We start from the raw sequence: 17,655 nt of genomic DNA, 5'->3' as shown, positions 1-17,655 counted from the left end.
CATAATTTAAGAATCAAAGTAGTTATCCTATCTTGGCAATGTTGGATAAGTAACATTTCACCAAATCCCTGTATCTGGGCAGTGAAGGCAGGAGTTTACGAAATAATGCCAGTTATTTAAAATATATCATCAAACTCAGTAAAGCATTGGGGTATAAATGGGTTTTACTGAAAACAGTATTTAAATAATTAAAGTGGTTGACAGGCTGGTAGATGTGTTCTCTCTCTCTCTCTCTCTCTCTTTTAATGAAGTTAGCATACAAGAAACTCTATCAATAGGATACATGTTTTGGGCTTTATTCAAGAAATGAAGGTGATTTTTCTTGATTAAAGAATGGAAGAAGAAAGAGGAAGAATAAGGAACATTATTTATTTTTCAAACCAGAATCTGTTTACTAGATCAGAATCACCTGGAGGTCTTCTTAGACTACAGATTGTTGGGTCAACCACCAAAGTTTCTGATTTAGTAGGTTTTAGATGAGGCCAGATACTCTAAATATCAAACAAGGTTCCAGGAAGTGATGATGTGGAGATAACATTCTGAGAACTACTGAAATAGAGTGTCATGGAAGATAAGTGGAAATTTCCAAGAAGATAAGATGGTCCTGTTCTAGCATATTTGATTTCTTTAATTATCCTATAAATGAGTTAGAATTCAGAAAATTTAATTAATGACATAAACAGCATTAAAATAAGTTGCAAGCATATGCATATGACTAGGAAATTAATGCAGTAAATATAAATTGACTAAATGATTGATGGCGAAGTAGGCTTTGAAAGGATAGGTAAGGTTTTTTTAGTGTCTTTTATCCTGGGTCTCCCAAGATAATGAACAAAATGATCATTTTTTGCCATGCTACAGAGATTATATGGAGAAAATGTTATCTTCCTAGTACTGGTAGGAATTTCATTATAAAGAGAGATGAGCTTTATAGGACTTTCCAGAAGCTGCAGGTTAGCTCTCCACACTTTATGAAGAGGAATTTACTAAATAAAAGAGAACGGAGGAAGAAAAAAGAGTAAAGACCTCACAAAACTCAACACCCAAATAACAATCCAGTTAAAAAATGGGAAGAAGACATGAAGAGACATTTTTCCAAGAAGACATCCAGATGGCTAACAGACACATGAAAAGATGCTCAGCATCACTCATCATCAGGGGAATAGAAATCAAAACCTCAATGAGGTATCACCTCAAACCTGTCAGAATTGCTAAAATTAACAACACAGGAAACAATAGATGTTGTGGAGCATTGGGAGAAAGGGGAACCCCTGCTGACACTGTGGTGGGAATGTAAACTGGTGCAGCCACTCTGGAGAAAAGTATGGAGTTTCCTCAAGAAGTTAAAAATAGAACTACCCTATGATCCAATAATTGTGCTACTAAGTATTTACCCAAATGATACAAAAACTGATTTGAAGGGATACATGCACCTTGACACGGCACTATCAGCAGTAACCAAATTCTGCAAAGAGCCCAAATCAGCTGACACATGGGTAAAGAAGTTGATTTATATATATATGTATATGTATATATATACATATACATACACATATACATATAAACGCGGGAATATATATATATTCATTTATATATATATTTATTTACATATATATAAATTTCATTTCATTATATATATATAAATTTCATTTCATTATGTATGTATATATAATGAAATGTATACATATATATATAAAATGAAATGTTACTCAGCCATATAAAAGAATGGAATCTTGCATTTTTCATGACATATATTGAGCTAGAGAATATTATGCTAAGTGAAGTCAGTCAGTCAGTGAAAGACAAATACCTTTTTTTTTTTTTAATTTTTTTTTTCAACGTTTATTTATTTTTGGGACAGAGAGAGACAGAGCATGAACGGGGGAGGGTCAGAGAGAGAGGGAGACACAGAATCGGAAACAGGCTCCAGGCTCCGAGCCATCAGCCCAGAGCCCGACGCGGGGCTCGAACTCACGGACCGCGAGATCGTGACCTGGCTGAAGTCGGACGCTTAACCGACTGCGCCACCCAGGCGCCCCAACAAATACCTTTTGATTTCACTCTTATGTGGAATTTAAGAAACAAAATAGATGAACACGGGGCGGGGTGGGGGGAGAGGCAAAACAGGAAATAGACTCTTCATTATAGAGAACAAACAGGGTTACTGGAGGGGAGTTGGGGAGGATGGGATAAATAGGTGATGGATATCAAGGAGGGCAGGTGTGATGAGCACTGGGTGTTGTTTGTAAGTGATGAATCACTAAATTCTCTTCCTGAAGTATTACTGTGTATGTTAACTAACTGGAATTTAAATGAAAGAGGCTGAAGAGAACTGTGAGGAGTGACCTAGTGGCCTGGGGCCAGGGAAAGAGTCACATCTACTGGAGAGCTTCCAGTGAAATTCTGTGGGGATGTTATTGGACTTATATAGCAGATATAACTGGGCTTCTTGTGGAAGCCAATGAAAAAGCTAACCTGTGTGTGTAGATTTTAGCGCAGGTCCAAGAGCACTTACAGCTAATTTACAATGATGTGCTAATTCAATAATTAAAATAACCTCCTTGTTCTCCTAATTTTCATGTTATAATTTAAACATAAAATTGGAAACTTCACAGTGATTAAAAAGTTTAATCTTCACTATTTGAGCATTTTCCATGAAAAATAAAATTTCTAGCATCTTCAGAAAAATCAGGATATTTTCACTGAAGAGAACCTAATGGAAAGCTCTGATTAAAAAAAGAAGAAAAGAAGGTTTCTACATGTTGTATCCAAATCCATCTCTTCCTAACTTCAAACTACTGCTTTGATCTGCTAGTTTTTCCTTGTGGATTAGCATACATAAATGTAAATCTCTTTTCTCTGATTCTGTTATAGATAGTTTAGATTTTTTTGTGTATGTGGTTTCAATTTCATCTAGTGTTTTGGCACATAGTGTTTATTCAGTCATTGTTTGTGGAGGCAGGCTTCAGTTTCATGTGATGAAGGTACTCATCTAAGATCACTGAAATTTGCCATGTTGCTTTTCTTACACTGTGGTATGGGGAGCTGGACATGTTTCAGACAATGCTGGATTATAGTCAACACTTTTGGGGATTTTTGCCTTACCATTCCTTCTTTCAGTACCAGAATTTTCTTGGGGGCATCTCCCTTCCATCAGTAACTTTATATATGGCTTAGGGGCACTTGCAACCATCTGTGATCACACAGTAGCTTATCTGACCCTGTCGTAACAAACAGAGCATCACATCATCTGGTGATAGTGGCTGGTCGAGGATAGGCAGTTGATCCAGGCTGATCAAATGCAGTTTAATCCTGGGGCTCTTTGGAAATATTGAGAGGAGAGGTCTCTCTTCCCATGAATTTGGAGCTGTGTTGACTTAAGTCTGAGTTGCTGGGGGGAAACCATGTGGAGAAAGCCTGCCTGCAAATGAAACCAACACAAAGGAAAGCAGAGTCAAAAGAGACTAGTTAACGATGACATCCTTTGAGTCTTTGAAGCCCAAGAGGGCATGAAGGCAACTCAGCTATAAGAAATCATATATTCTCTCTTTCAACCTAAGCCAATTTTGGATGAATTTTTTTTAGTCCTAATTTAAACAGGAGTTAGTGGGATCAGCATAGGGTGATGAATGCTGGAGGCATAAAGCTGGAGTCCTGTTTCTAATTCTAAAATTTTCAGGATGGTAAACTTCCAGTGGAGTTCGTTAATAATTGCATTCTTATAGACTGGTTGTTACTCAGAGTGTAGGCAGTGTAGCAATTACACAGCCCCCTTACCTCGCAGCTTATTAGAAATGCAGAATCTCAGCCTGCCCTCTCCCTATACCTACTGAATCAGAATCTGCATTTTTAAAAGATACCCCACAAATTTGTATGCCTGTTACCATTATTTGAGAATCCTTGCTGTGGATCTGTTAGATCTTGCCTGGCCTGCTTCTGCTTTGGGGCCTTCACATGGCTATTGTTTCTACCTAGAGTAATTTTCCCACGGGTTTCCCGAGGCATAGCTAAGCCTCTTACAAGTTTTTCTAAAATTTCACCTTTCCAATGAAAGCTGTTTTTTTTTTACTACCTTCCTCCAACAGAATGTGAATTCCTTGAAGTGAAGAGGTTTTGGCTGCTCTCTTTTGTGATATCCTCCGAACATCTAATGCAGGTGTCTGATACATAGTACTTAGTAAATATTTGTTGGACAATATTTAGCTATCACCTTATATTACTCTCTCCCCTTCTCCCACCCCCCCGCTTTTCATTTTTCACTCTGGTTTAGATACACTGTTTTCTTTTTTCTTCTTTAAATATACCAAGCTAGTGCTGTTCAGGGACTTTCCACTTGATTTTTCTTTATTCCTGCACATTTCTTTTTTTAAATATTTTTTAATGTTTATTTATCTTTAAAAGAGAAGAGAGTGAGTGGGGGAGGGACAGAGAGAGAGAGGGACACACAGAATCTGAAGCAGGCTCCAGGCTCCAAACTATCAGCACAGGGCCCAACACGGAGCTCGAACCCACGAACCGCAAGATCATGACCTTGAGCCGAAGTCAGATGCCCAACTGACTGAGCCACCCGGGCGCCCCTACTCCTGCACATTCTTTATTCAGATCTTCACATGTTTTTCTCCTGTTCATCATTCAGGTCGCAGATCACATTTCATCTCCTCAGAGATGCCTTCTCTGACAGACTTCAACCAAAGTTACCATCTCCCCACAAACCATCCCTCTGTATAATAGCGCTGTCCAATAGGGAGTCACTGTTGTAGTTATTTAAGTGTTTCGTTTTATTAACAGCTTTATTGAGATATAATTCACATACCACAGAATTCATCCTTTTAAATTGCAAATTTCAACGTGGTCTTTTATATTCACACAACTGTTCAGTGATCACTATCAATTTTAGAGCCTTTTCATTACTCCTAAAAAACACCTGTACCCATTAGCAGTCCCTCCCTATTTTTCCCTGTCCCCAGCCCCTGGCAAACTATTCCTTATTTTGATTTGCCTTTTATGAATTTTTTATTTAAATAACAATATGATATGTGGACTTTTGTGATTGCCTTCTTTTATTTAACATAACATTTTTAAGGTTCATCCATGTTGCAATGTATGTCAGTACCTCTTGTTTTTATGACTATATTCCACTGTACGGATATTCCACATTTTGTTTATCCATTCATCAGTTGATGGACATATGGGATATTTTCACTTTTTAAATATCAAGACTAAAACAGTCTGAATAGTCTTGTACAAGATTTTGTATGAATATGTTTTCAATTCTCGGACGTATATATCTAGGAGTAGAATTGCTGGGTCATGTGCAAGTATGTTTAACAGTTTGAGAAACCACCAGACTATTTTCCAGACTCTTCAAATAATGCATAAGAATTCCAATTTCTCCATCACCACTAATATTTATTATTCTGTCTTTTTAATTATAGCCTTTGTAATATGTGTGAGATGGTATCTGATGGTAGTTTTTATTTCTATTTCCCTAATGACTAGTGATGCAGTTATTGAACATTTGTGTATCTTCCTTAGAGAAGTGGCTATATAAATATTTGATATTATTCAATTGGGTTATTTGTCTTTGCATTATTGAGTTTAAGAGTTCTTTATATATTCTAATTAGATACATGATTTTAAAATATTTTTTGTCATTATGTGCATTGTCTTTAACATTCTTGATAATGTCCTTTGAAACACAAAATTTTTACTTTTGGTGAAATCCAATATACTTATTCTTTTGCATTTGTACTTTTAGTGTCATATATAAAAATCATTGTTGAGTCCAAGGTCATGAATATCTACCCCCCTTTGTTTTCTTCTAATAATTGTATAGTTTTGGTTCTAACATTTAAGTCTATGATCCACTTTAAGTTACTATTTCTATATCATATAAATTAGGGATTCAGCTTCATTTTTTTGCATGTGAACTCAATTGTGCCAGATCACTTTGTTGAGGAGACTAATCTTTTTTTTATTTATTTTTATTATTTTTTTAATGTTTATTTATTTTTGAGAGAGAGAGAGAGAGAGAGAGAGAGAGAGAGAGAGAGAGACAGAGTAGGGGAGGGGCAGAGAGAGAGGGAGACACAAGCAGGGGAGGGGCAGAGAGAGAGGGAGACACAGAATCTGAAATAGGCTCCAGGCTCTGAGCTCTCAGCACACAGCCCGATATAGGGCTCAAATTCAGGTACAGTGAGATCATGAACTGAGCTGAAGTTGGATACTTAACCGACCACACACGCACCCTGAGACTAACCTTTTTAAAATTTACTTATTTTGAGAAAGAGAGAGTGTGCACACAAGCTGGGGAGGGGCAGAGAGAGAGAGAGAGAGAGAGAGGGAGAGAGAGAGAATCCCAAGCAGACTCCAAACTGTCAGTACAGAGACCTACATGGGTCTCAATCTCATGAACCATGAGATGATGACATGAGCTGAAATCAAGAGTTGGATGCTTAACCGAATGAGCCACCCAGGCGCCCCAGAGAAGACTAATCTTTTCTTATTGATTCGTCTTATCCTATTCAAAATTCAATTGACCATAATGTGAAGACTTATTTCTGAACTCTCAATTCTATTCCGTTGGTCTATATGTCACTCCTTTTGCCATATTGTCTTGATTATTTTTGCTTTGTAGTATTTTTGAAATTGGGATGTATGAGTGCCCCAACTTTATCTCATTTTTCAAGACTGTTTTTGCTGGTCTGGGTCCCTTGCATTTGCGTATGAATTCCAGCATCAGTTTGTCAGTTTACACACACACACACACAAACATACCTAGGATTTTGATAGAGACTGTGTTGAATCTGTAGATCAATATTGGGATTATGGCCATTTTAACATTATTAAATATTCCAATCTGTGGATAAAGAATTTATTTCTTTTCCATTTATTTAGACTTTCTTTCATTTCCGTAATTTTGGAAGATTTCTATGTACAAATCTTGGGCTTCTTAATATATTGTTATGTATATATTATTTCTTTCTGATGCTATTATAAATTAGATTGTTTTCTTAATATTGTTTCTTGATTGTTCATTGCTGATATGTAGAAATACAACTGATATTTGTGTATGACTCTTGTATCCTTAAACTTTGATCAACTGATTTATTAGTTATGATAGTTTAGTGGATATATAGTGGCTTGAGAACATACTTTGCAGTTATTTTTGTTGAAGAATCCTTTTATGTGATATATCACTTTCTCTTTCTGTTTTTAATAGTCTTTGTTTTAAGCTTTGAACAGTTTTACTCTGATGCATCCAAATGTATTTCCCTTTGAATTTTTCGTACATGGAGTTTATTGAATTTGTTAGATGTGTAGATTAATGTTATTCATTAGAATTATAAATTTTTCAGCTATTTTTTCTTCAAGTATCCTTTCTGCCTGCCTTCCTTTCTGGGACTCCCATTGTGTACATGATGGTATACTTGATTATGTCTCATACTTCTCTAAGGCTCTGTTCATTTTTCTTTTTTTTTAAGGGGAGAGGGTGTTGGAGAATCGTTATTCAGTCTGAGTAATGGCAATTGACCTTTTTTCAGATTCACTGATTCTTTCTTCAGTCAGCTGATATCTGTTCTTGAAATTCTTTAATTAATTTTTCTTTAAGTTATTGTATTTTTCATTCCAGAACTTTTGTTTTTATTTTATTGATATTCCCTATGTAATTCCCATACTTTCCTTTAATTCTTTAGATATGGCTTCCTTTAGTTCTTTAAGCATATTTCTTTTTCTGTGCATTGCACACACTTTCCTGTTTCTTTGCAAGGATAGTAATTTTAAAATTTAAATTAATATGGGTGCCTGGATGGCTCAGTCAGTTAAGTGTTCAACTTCGACTCAGGTGATCACGACTCAAATCATGATCTCACGATTTGTGAGTTCAAGCCCCACATAGGGCTCTGTGCCAACAGTGCAGAGCCTGCTTGGAATTCTCTATTTCTCTCTCTCTCCCTCTCTCTCTCTCTACCCCTCTCCCACTTGCACTTTCTCTCTATATCAAAATAAATAAATACACTTTAAAAATAATAAAAAAATAAAATTTAAATTAATGTTGCAACCCTGGAAATCAAATCCCCCCTCTTCCCAGGGTTTATTGTTGTTACCATTTGTTGTTGCTGCTGCTGGTGATGTTAGTTTAGTGACCTTCTGGTACTAACTAATTTTTTAAAGTCTGTATTCCTTATCTTGTGTATCCACTGATATCTCTGCTCAGTTAGCTTAGAGGTCTGCTAATAATTGGACAGAAATTTTTCTCAAATGCCTTTAAATAAATACTTATTTGAGAAGTGCCTGGATGGCTCAGTTGGTTCAGCATTTGACTTCAGCTCAGGTCATGATCTCATAGTTCATGAGTTCAAGCCCCACATGGAGCTCTGTGCTGACACCTCAGAGCCTGGAGCCTGCTTTGGATTCTGTGTCTCCCCCTATCTCTGCCCCTCCCCTACTTGTTCTCTCTCTCTCTTTCCCTCTCTCTTTCTCTCTCTCACTCTCTCTCTCTCCCCTTCTGTCTCAAAAGCAAATACACATTAAAAAATTTTTTAAATATAGTTATTTGAGACTGACCATTCCTGTGCTGTTAAATACAATTTTAATGTTTTATCAAACAGTTTGTAACTTCACTTTAGCTTTTACTTCCTGCTTACACAAGGCTCACAGTCAGCCCGAGCTAAGAGATTAGGTTTTCTGAGATCTCTCCTAGGGAAACCTGTGAATATATGTATGCCTTCTAGGTTCCCAGAAACGTATTGAAATTTTCAAAAGCTCCTACAGACATCTCATTCCCCAGTTTTTTATTTTAAGTTTTTTGATCAACCTATTTTAGGCCCAACTAGTATCTTCACCTCAATTTGATGCAATATTAAACAATTGCTGCTGATTGTTTACACCAAACGTTGTGGAAACATGTCTGTCTGTTCAGTATGAACTCTCAGTTGAGTCAAACAAAGGCAAATCCTGCTTTTCCAGGGAGCTGCCAGAGAGATTAAACAGTGACAGTTTTCTGGGGATGGGGCTTTGTGGGAGATCAAACACATTCTGACCTCCTTGTTGCAGCTATACATTGTTTTTACAATTATCATGGGTTTGATGTTGATGTTGTTTTTCAAGGCTACCTCAGAGCTGAGTAGAGGGTATGGTAATATTTCAAGTTAAAACACAGCAAAGTTCGTTGATCTTACTGACATTCAGCTAGTTTTCTTGAATAAACACTCATGTGATTGTTGCAAACTTTAGTTAATTGACAGAGTTCTGAAAAAATTGATTTTGGCTTTGTTTTCATTTCTTGTTGTTTTATGGAGGAGTGGATTTTCACAGTCCTTTCCTCTGCCATTCTAGACATATGTCGTTGGCTATTTAATTTATATTTGAGTTAAATGTAATTAAAATTTCAGTGTCTTGGTTTTACTAATTTTTTTAAGTTTATCTATTTTGAGAGAGACAGAGAGAGTGTGAGTGGGGAAGGGGCAGAGAGAGAATCCCAAGCAGTTTCCATGCATAATCGGCATGCAGAGTCCAAAGTGGGTCTTGAACTCACAAAACTGTGAGATCATGACATGAGCCGAAATCAAGAGTTGGTCACTTAACCAATTGAGCCGCCCAGGTGCCCCTGCACTAATAAAATGCTCAGCAGTCATATGAGGCTGGTGGCTGGCTACCTTATTAGGCAGTGATGTCAATGGGTCATTTTAATAACCGCCAACTCTTTTATTAGATAGGGCTGTTCAAAAATATTACTTTGTTGCCCATCATTTAATTGTTTGGATAGTAAAACTGTTAGTTCTTTGTGGGTACTTATTTATTCCTCTGACCTGTCAAGTCTACTAATATCTGGGTTTCTCAGTTGTTTGGTCAGGGCAACCATACAACTGTTTCTGACAAGCAGAAGGCTTACAGTGTAAGTGATAGCATGGGAAAATCCCAGAATTACTTTGTAATTTGGCTACCTTTGAGCATTGACATTACTGTAGTCCTGAAGTAAAATTATAAAAGTGAATTGAATCTTAATTTTAGAAGGCCTTGAATGCAGAAATTAGGAGCTCAGGCATGTAATTCCCATTTGCCGATTTAAGATAGGTAACCATTAGTGGTCACCTATTGTATTGTGTTCAAAGAGAATCTCAGGCTACATTAAGGCTTTGTAGAATATTTCCTGATTCGTAGATATTTTCTTTGTGCACAGGAAGTGTAAGTGGTGTTGTATTTGCTACTTGTTAGTTATATTCAAAGTCTGCTGTACACAGGTGGGAGGAATCACAGGGTTCTCTTAAATTTTCAGAGGCTTTTCATATTAATGATCTCATTTTATCTTCACAGCAACATTGGTAACTGGTTGTATTATCTGTAATTTTACATGTGGACACTGACAGAGAGGTTAATTAGCCCATGAACATAGAGTTACATAGGGGAGGCATTGTTTTGTAGCATACGTTAGCTAGCTTCCAGCCTTTAAAATATAAAAGATAGCACACTGTGTAATTTGCTACATGCATGTCAGAATAACATGTCACTTGGTTCTAAGCTGTTGTATAATCAAATATCCACCATTTTTTAGTAACAATATCTATCAGTTTATTTTTAAAAAATTACAATCCTTATTCAATTACTTGTAAGATACACCCAGATTTCAGAAACAAAAAGAATGTGAAAATATGAAGTGCTAGCAATTTTCAAAGCCAAAGAACATAATAGATGCTTTTTTTTCTAATTGGGATCAAAATTGTATATTCATGTTGTGACAGTTGAGTTCTCTGGGAAATACACAGAAACCTTTTTTTAAGAATTCAGACTTTTACTGGATAGTAACACCTATGAAATAAAACAAGAGGAAGCACAACTGGGCAGGAAGAGTCATCATGTCATTACACAGACATAATGAACTCTGTGAGCTCCTTGAGGATCTCTAAGACTTGCTTTGGGTGGAAATGACTAGGCCTTTGTGGCATCACCTTGATTAGTCATTAGCTGGGGCGACATCCTTGGGAAAGTGTAACCTTAGTTCCAAAACTGGAGCCAACTATGAAAAAGCTAACAGCTAGAGACTGCCCAGTAGGCACATTCCTGGAAACTGGACAGTGTAGGATAATCTTGAAGGACCATATGAGTGATGTATGTTCATGTCTGCCACATAAATCTATCACAAAATCCTATTTTTAAGCATACATAAATCATTATACTATGGAATTTGTATATTCTATATAGTCACAGATATTCAAGCAATTCATCACAATATGTGCATCTATGATTACAGTTAACAAAAATGAGTATTTTCTGGCAAGGATTTCTGCAAACTCAAAATTAAGTAGATAGGTGTTTATGCATTTACAATCTGATGTTAACTACCTAAATGTTTGAATCTTCTCAACTTTGGTCACATAACTTAATTTATAGTCAGTAGATCATATTCCCTAATAAAAATTGGAGACAAAGTAGCAAAAATTAACATATTACAGTGAACATAAGCCATTCCTAATTGTAAGATGCAGCACTATTACTAAAGGAAATTCCCAAGTAAGCAAGGATATAATTGTATCTTATGACATTTATTATAAGATGTAATGAGATTTCAGAGATCTCAAAATGAGAAAAAATACATATATTGTAGAATCATAGATATGTGACTTTTTGTTATATTCACATTGGTGGCTTTGTCTCAGAAAGGACCAGCAATCATTCATTCTTCTGCCTAAGAGAAACTCAATGATATATTGGAGATTCTAGCTTATGTACACTCTTACCTCCTTTTGCTCCTACTACACTTGCTGTGGCCCTTCTCTTATTTTCTTGCTTCCCATTTTGTAAAATCTTGGCCACTAAATATTTCTTCTCTTCTATTAGTCAGCATAAGCTAATCATAGCTTATTAAAGATTTATTTTTTTACCCATGGTAAATATCTATGGCATGAGTAGGGCTGTGCTCAACATGTCATTTAGGAACCCAGGCTGATAGAAAATCTACCATCTAGTAATAGAAACATCTTAACATGTAACTTCCAGAGAAAGATGGGGTTCTCCTCTTGTTGATCCAAGTGGTAAGTTCTTTTCCTACTCAGTACCATTCACCAAATAGCCAAATAATGAAACAGTATTTGATGGTAAGCAGGTAATGCAATGGAGAAGAGGAGCTCATGATTTAAAGGCACCCTCTCCCAGATTAGATCTCATGATAAGGGTATTATGGGGTTAGAGTAATTAAGAGGCTGGTAAGCATGCTAACCTCAAAAGTTTTTGGGAAAGGGGAGGAGGTTTCTCAGGATCCAACTGCCTCCTCTTTTCTTTTCTTAAATAGACACAGTTGTATCTGTTATGGCACTGGTATGTGTCCTTTGTTACTACTATTAGAGGATAAAGATCTCAAGGTCATCTGGAAGGTTAGCAGGGCATCCGAACTGGATCATAGTGGGCAAAATCTGGGTCTGGGGGGTTTGTTTGGAGTGTGTGACTTCTGGCATCTGGGCTCCTGGTGGCAAGCAGCACCAGTAAGCGGGGTAGAAAACTGGGTTATTGTGTCTTGTTACCAAGTCTCTGGTGACATTTCTCTCAGACAAGAAGGCAAATATTACTTCAGCTTCCATTTGATTCTCAGAACTGTCAGATGGCTTCATCTGAATGCAAAGGGCCGGCGAGTCAAATAAAGGAAGAATTATGTCAAATAATTGGAAGAATATACCTGCATCTCTACCACAGCTAGTAACATTATTATAACTCATTTACATCTCATTATAGTAATTGAATAGTGTCTTCCAGAGATTTCAAGCCTTAGAACATAGAGATGACATTGATTCCTCACACCTGGTCTCCTCTTAACATTTATGGCAAAGGGGTGCCTGGGTGACTTAGTCAGATAAGCATCCCAACTCTTAATTTCAATCAAGTCATAATCTTACAGCTGTGAGATTAAGCGTTGGGCTCCACACGGCATGGAGCCTGCTTAAGATGCTCTCTCTCCCTCTCCCTCTGCCCCTACCCCATGCACACTTGCGCATGTTCTCTCTCTCTCAGAAAAAAAAAGAAAGAAACTTATGGCTAATTCACCAATTTGAAACATACCACTAAATCTACTCTTACATTGTTATTTTGCGGATCAGTACTTTCTGCTCTTGGTACATTTCCTATCCTTTCAGAACTATTTCACTTAATAATTTTCTCACTTAACCCAGAAAAGATAAAAACATATTTAAAAACATATTTATAATTTCTAAATAAAGTATGTTTATTAATAGATGTTGAGAATTCCCAATTTATAAAGTAAGTTATTAAGGTTAAAAATAATTTCCCATCTTTTCACAAGTTAAAATACTATCTTTTTATATTTTCTATCTTATTCCTATTTTTATTCATTTTCTCGTATTTTGCTATACTCATAATTCTATAACAACTGGTACTGCTCCTACATATAAGTTAATCTTTCCTAACAGTCTCCTTATTAAGACTGGATCTACTGTACAATTAAACTTTTATTTCAAAAACACTTAAATTAAGCTCCTTTATGTCTCTTTCGAATCCCTACTTGCCAATCGATATGGTTGCATTTGGTGTTGACCAAATTTTGAGTGTAATACTTAAATGATTCAAGTTTTTCAATACAAAATATACTATTTGGATCACACTGTGATATATAACAGGACACTTCCTCTGATGTATTAATTTATGAGTAATTAAAAATTGGTGTTAACTTAGTGGCTGTAATGGACTTACTACCCTCATCACTAATTCTGTGACCTATAAATTATAATTGTGGTGAACAGAAATATTTTCTACTGTTATTATCAGTGTTTTTTATTGTAACTATCAAGTTCTAAAATATAATTTTGCATCTGGAAGTCCTAATGGATAAGTGAGCAGGAAAACTGACAATATGTTAATGGAGACTTTCTGCCGTACTTATTGCCTTAAAGAGTGGACTGGGTTCTGTCTTACTGCATTATATTTTGTAGTCTGGTTGACTGCCTTTAAAAAAATGTCAACAACAAGTTAAAACTGGGCAGGTAAATCTCTCTGAACTGATAGTAAAACTCTTGTAATTCCTTCAGCAAAAAAAAAAAAAATCAAATTTTTATTAAATTTTGGGAAGCAAATAATTTTGAGGATGAAGTAGAAGCTGCATTTACCTCTTTTTTTCACATTATAGAAATTTCAGCATTGTAATGTTATACAAAATAGTTGGTGTACAACATTGTAATTTGACATCTGTATACTACAAAGTGATCACTCCCAAAAGTCTAGTTACTCTTAACCAGTAGCACCAGTGACTGAAACTCCAACCACTAAAGAAAACAAAAATAAAACCATAATTAGAAATATTAAATCTTTATTCATTTACTCTAAAATGTTTTAATAAGAAAAGCTCTTGGAAGCAAGGGGCCTTTTTATTTGAATACTCTGTCCACATATTGGTGAATTGAAGCATAATGAGTTATAAAGGCAAACATATCTAGTTTCAAATTTCGGATCTCAGAGTTGTGTCATTTAGGAAAGTTACTTGATTTCTTTATTTATTCTAGTTTTCATACCTTATAATGTGTAGTGTGCATAAGACCTAACTGTAAAGAGTCTATGAAGATAATTTGGATATTTTTTGAAAAAGAAATAGTGGCACAAAATCAGTTTGGATAAACTTCCCTTTCTTGCCCTGCATTCTATATTATTGGGATTTGGAATTTATACCTAGGTCATAATTCTGTAGCACTTGCATCTCTGGGACACTCTAGAGACAGAAAAGACATGTGGTGGGTCTTCAGACATATAATAAATGTAAATAAAAGTTGGCAAAGGTTGTCTAACTCAAAAAAGAATCATGTGAAAAAAAAGAGCCTTACAAATTCAGCACCGATGAAATAAGCCAAATGCTATGGTCTCATTATTATTTGAGCTTTCCTAATTATTACTCAGATTTATTGGTGTTTACTAGAAATGCTGCTATGTACAAATGAAATTATATACTTGTAAACCTATAACATTTTATAAAACTATGCAAGACTTTTAACTTCTTGTGCAGAAATATCCATTCATGTCATTCACAGTTCTACAAATATCCATTGAGCACTTTTGTTCCAGGTAAACAAACTAAACGTTGTTTTTTTTTTTTTTAATGTTTATTTAAACATGAGAGAGAGAGACAGAGACAGAGAGAGAGAGAGAGTGGGTGAGGGGAAGAGAGAGAGGAAGAGAGAGAATCCCAAGCAGACTCCTTTGCTGTTAGCAAGGAGCCTAATGTGGGACTCGATCTCAGCCCAGAAGATCATGACCTAGCCAAAAATAAGAGTTGTTTGCTTAACCGATTGAGCTACCCAGACACACCAAAATATTGCCATTAGATGTTAGAAGGTTGAATGATTATTGTTTCAAAACTATTAGCTTCAGGCAGTGATTCTTGAGGACTCCAAAAAAAAATCATTCATCGTTCCCTTTAGCAATTCATTTTATCTAAAGGAGTGTTATTATATCATGGCCACCTACTTACATCTGATTTATGAGTAGTAGGAAAATGGCAAAGGTTTTTGTGCCTGTAGTTAATGTGAACACTTATGAAGTATATCTTTGAGTTCTACTATGCCTGTATTTAGTATAATATTTGTAACAAATTGCAATAGTAACCTGACTCATTTAAAAATTAAGTTGTGGTTTGGGGTGCCTGGGTGGCTCAGTCAGTTGAGCATCTGACTTCGGCTCAGGTCATGATCTCGCAGTTTGTGAGTTCGAGCCCCGCGTCTGGCTCTGTGCTGACGGCTTGGAGCCTTAGAGCCTGCTTCTGATTCTGTGTCTCCCTGTCTCTCTGCTCCTCCCCTGTTCATGCTCTGTCTCTCTCTCTCAAAAATAAACACACAAAAAAATTAAGTTGTGGTTTTACTAAACCTTGAAATTAAATTAAACAACAGATTGAATAAAATAGTTTAACTGTCTAAGAAAAACATATCTTGAAAAACCCTGATTCTTCAATGTCAAGTAACTTAAATACTTACTTGTTTAGAAAAGATATATTCACATGGACCTTATTTTATCTGTGCTAGAAAGCATTACAGTATAGTTCTTGAGAGCACAGTTTTAATTTGGCTTGGTAGAACAGAATTCAGTTCTGGAGCATGTTGCTTAAATTAACTATCAGTTTTCTCATCTTTAAAATGCAACTATTTAAACATTTTTGTGGAAATAAACTTATATAATTGATTCAAGATGTATAACATGTTATTTGGAACACATTTGGTAAGGAATAGATAAGCAATAGCTTTTGATGCTTTTATCAAGCATTTCATATTGTCAGTTATTTTATATTATTAATTTAGTTTTCAACCCATCGGGCAACACTATTGCATTGGCATTAGAAATTGTTTCTGTAAAAGAGTAAAGGTGATAATTATCATTGCAGTATATTCTTTTTTTTTAATTTTTTTAACGTTTATTTATTTTTGAGACAGAGAGAGACAGAGCATGAACGGGGGAGGGGCAGAGAGAGAGGGAGACACAGAATCGGAAGCAGGCTCCAGGCTCTGAGCCGATTCAGCCCAGATCCCGACGCGGGGCTCGAACTCACGGACCGTGAGATCGTGACCTGAGCTGAAGTCGGATGCTTAACCGACTGAGCCACCCAGGCTCAGCCACCCAGGCGCCCCGTGCAGTATATTCTTAAATGTGGTCATTGTGCCCATTTACCTCAGATGAGACATAATTACTTTTTTATTTGTTCTTTTTTTTTTTCCATTAGCAAACTTTATTAGACAAAGACATTGATGCCTCCTTAGGACAGGATTTTGAAGTACTGTATTTATCTTTTTACATACAAAATAAGGGAAATTGAACTTCTCATCCATTTCATTTTCTATTTGTTTGTAGTATTTTCTACACTCAATCAGCTTTTATTACATGAGAAAAAGGATTAAAAATGCAAACTCATTACAATTATATTCAGAGGCCTATAACTTCCTGCTCTACACTGCTAAAATTCCTCTTTATCCAAAATAAATAAGTAAATAAAAGTTTTGTCCTTCTCCTATGGCCCCGGCATTCACTGGAAATTAAATTTTCTCTCTAGAGAGGTACCTGAGATCCCCTAGACTAGATGACTCTACTTGACAAAAGTCTATCTCTTACAGCATTTAGCAGACCTGTAGCAGCAACATGACTCTGTTCCTTGAATCCATTGACTTTAGACACAAGAGAGCATTTTGAATAGATAGTAAAAGTGATTGATTCATCTCATAGTATTTAACTTCATGATAGAATGCCAAGAGCTCCAACAGTCAAAATTTCCCTTCCCTGCTGAGTCAACTCAGCAAATTACATGTTATGAGTCTGAAATTCTCTATTCAAGGGAAGAGTTTCTAATGAGATGTCCTCCTAAAATATAAGGAAAGGAAGGAGGGATTTGAATAAATAAGACGAAGATGACTGCTACTGAGTGTTAATTCTCTGAGTTGTTATAATGCATTTCATGCTATCGGTGATAAATAACTTCTGTAGTTATAAAATATCTTGAGTCCTAATTCCAGATATTGGTGAAGTGTTTTAGTTATGTAGATGAGTGCAATTCAGCTGTAGTGTGACATTAATAAGTTTGGAAAGCCATATTTTTGAATGAACAGATGAAATATTAAATATTTGGAAAGCTATTAACAAGAAAATACATGCTGTACTTCCATATTAGAAGCGTGAAATGCA

Source organism: Herpailurus yagouaroundi, unplaced genomic scaffold, assembly GCF_014898765.1.
Source record: "Herpailurus yagouaroundi ecotype Mexico unplaced genomic scaffold, PumYag 100, whole genome shotgun sequence".
Classification (NCBI taxonomy): Eukaryota; Metazoa; Chordata; class Mammalia; order Carnivora; family Felidae; genus Herpailurus; species Herpailurus yagouaroundi.
Note: the sequence above shows the minus strand (reverse complement) of the source record.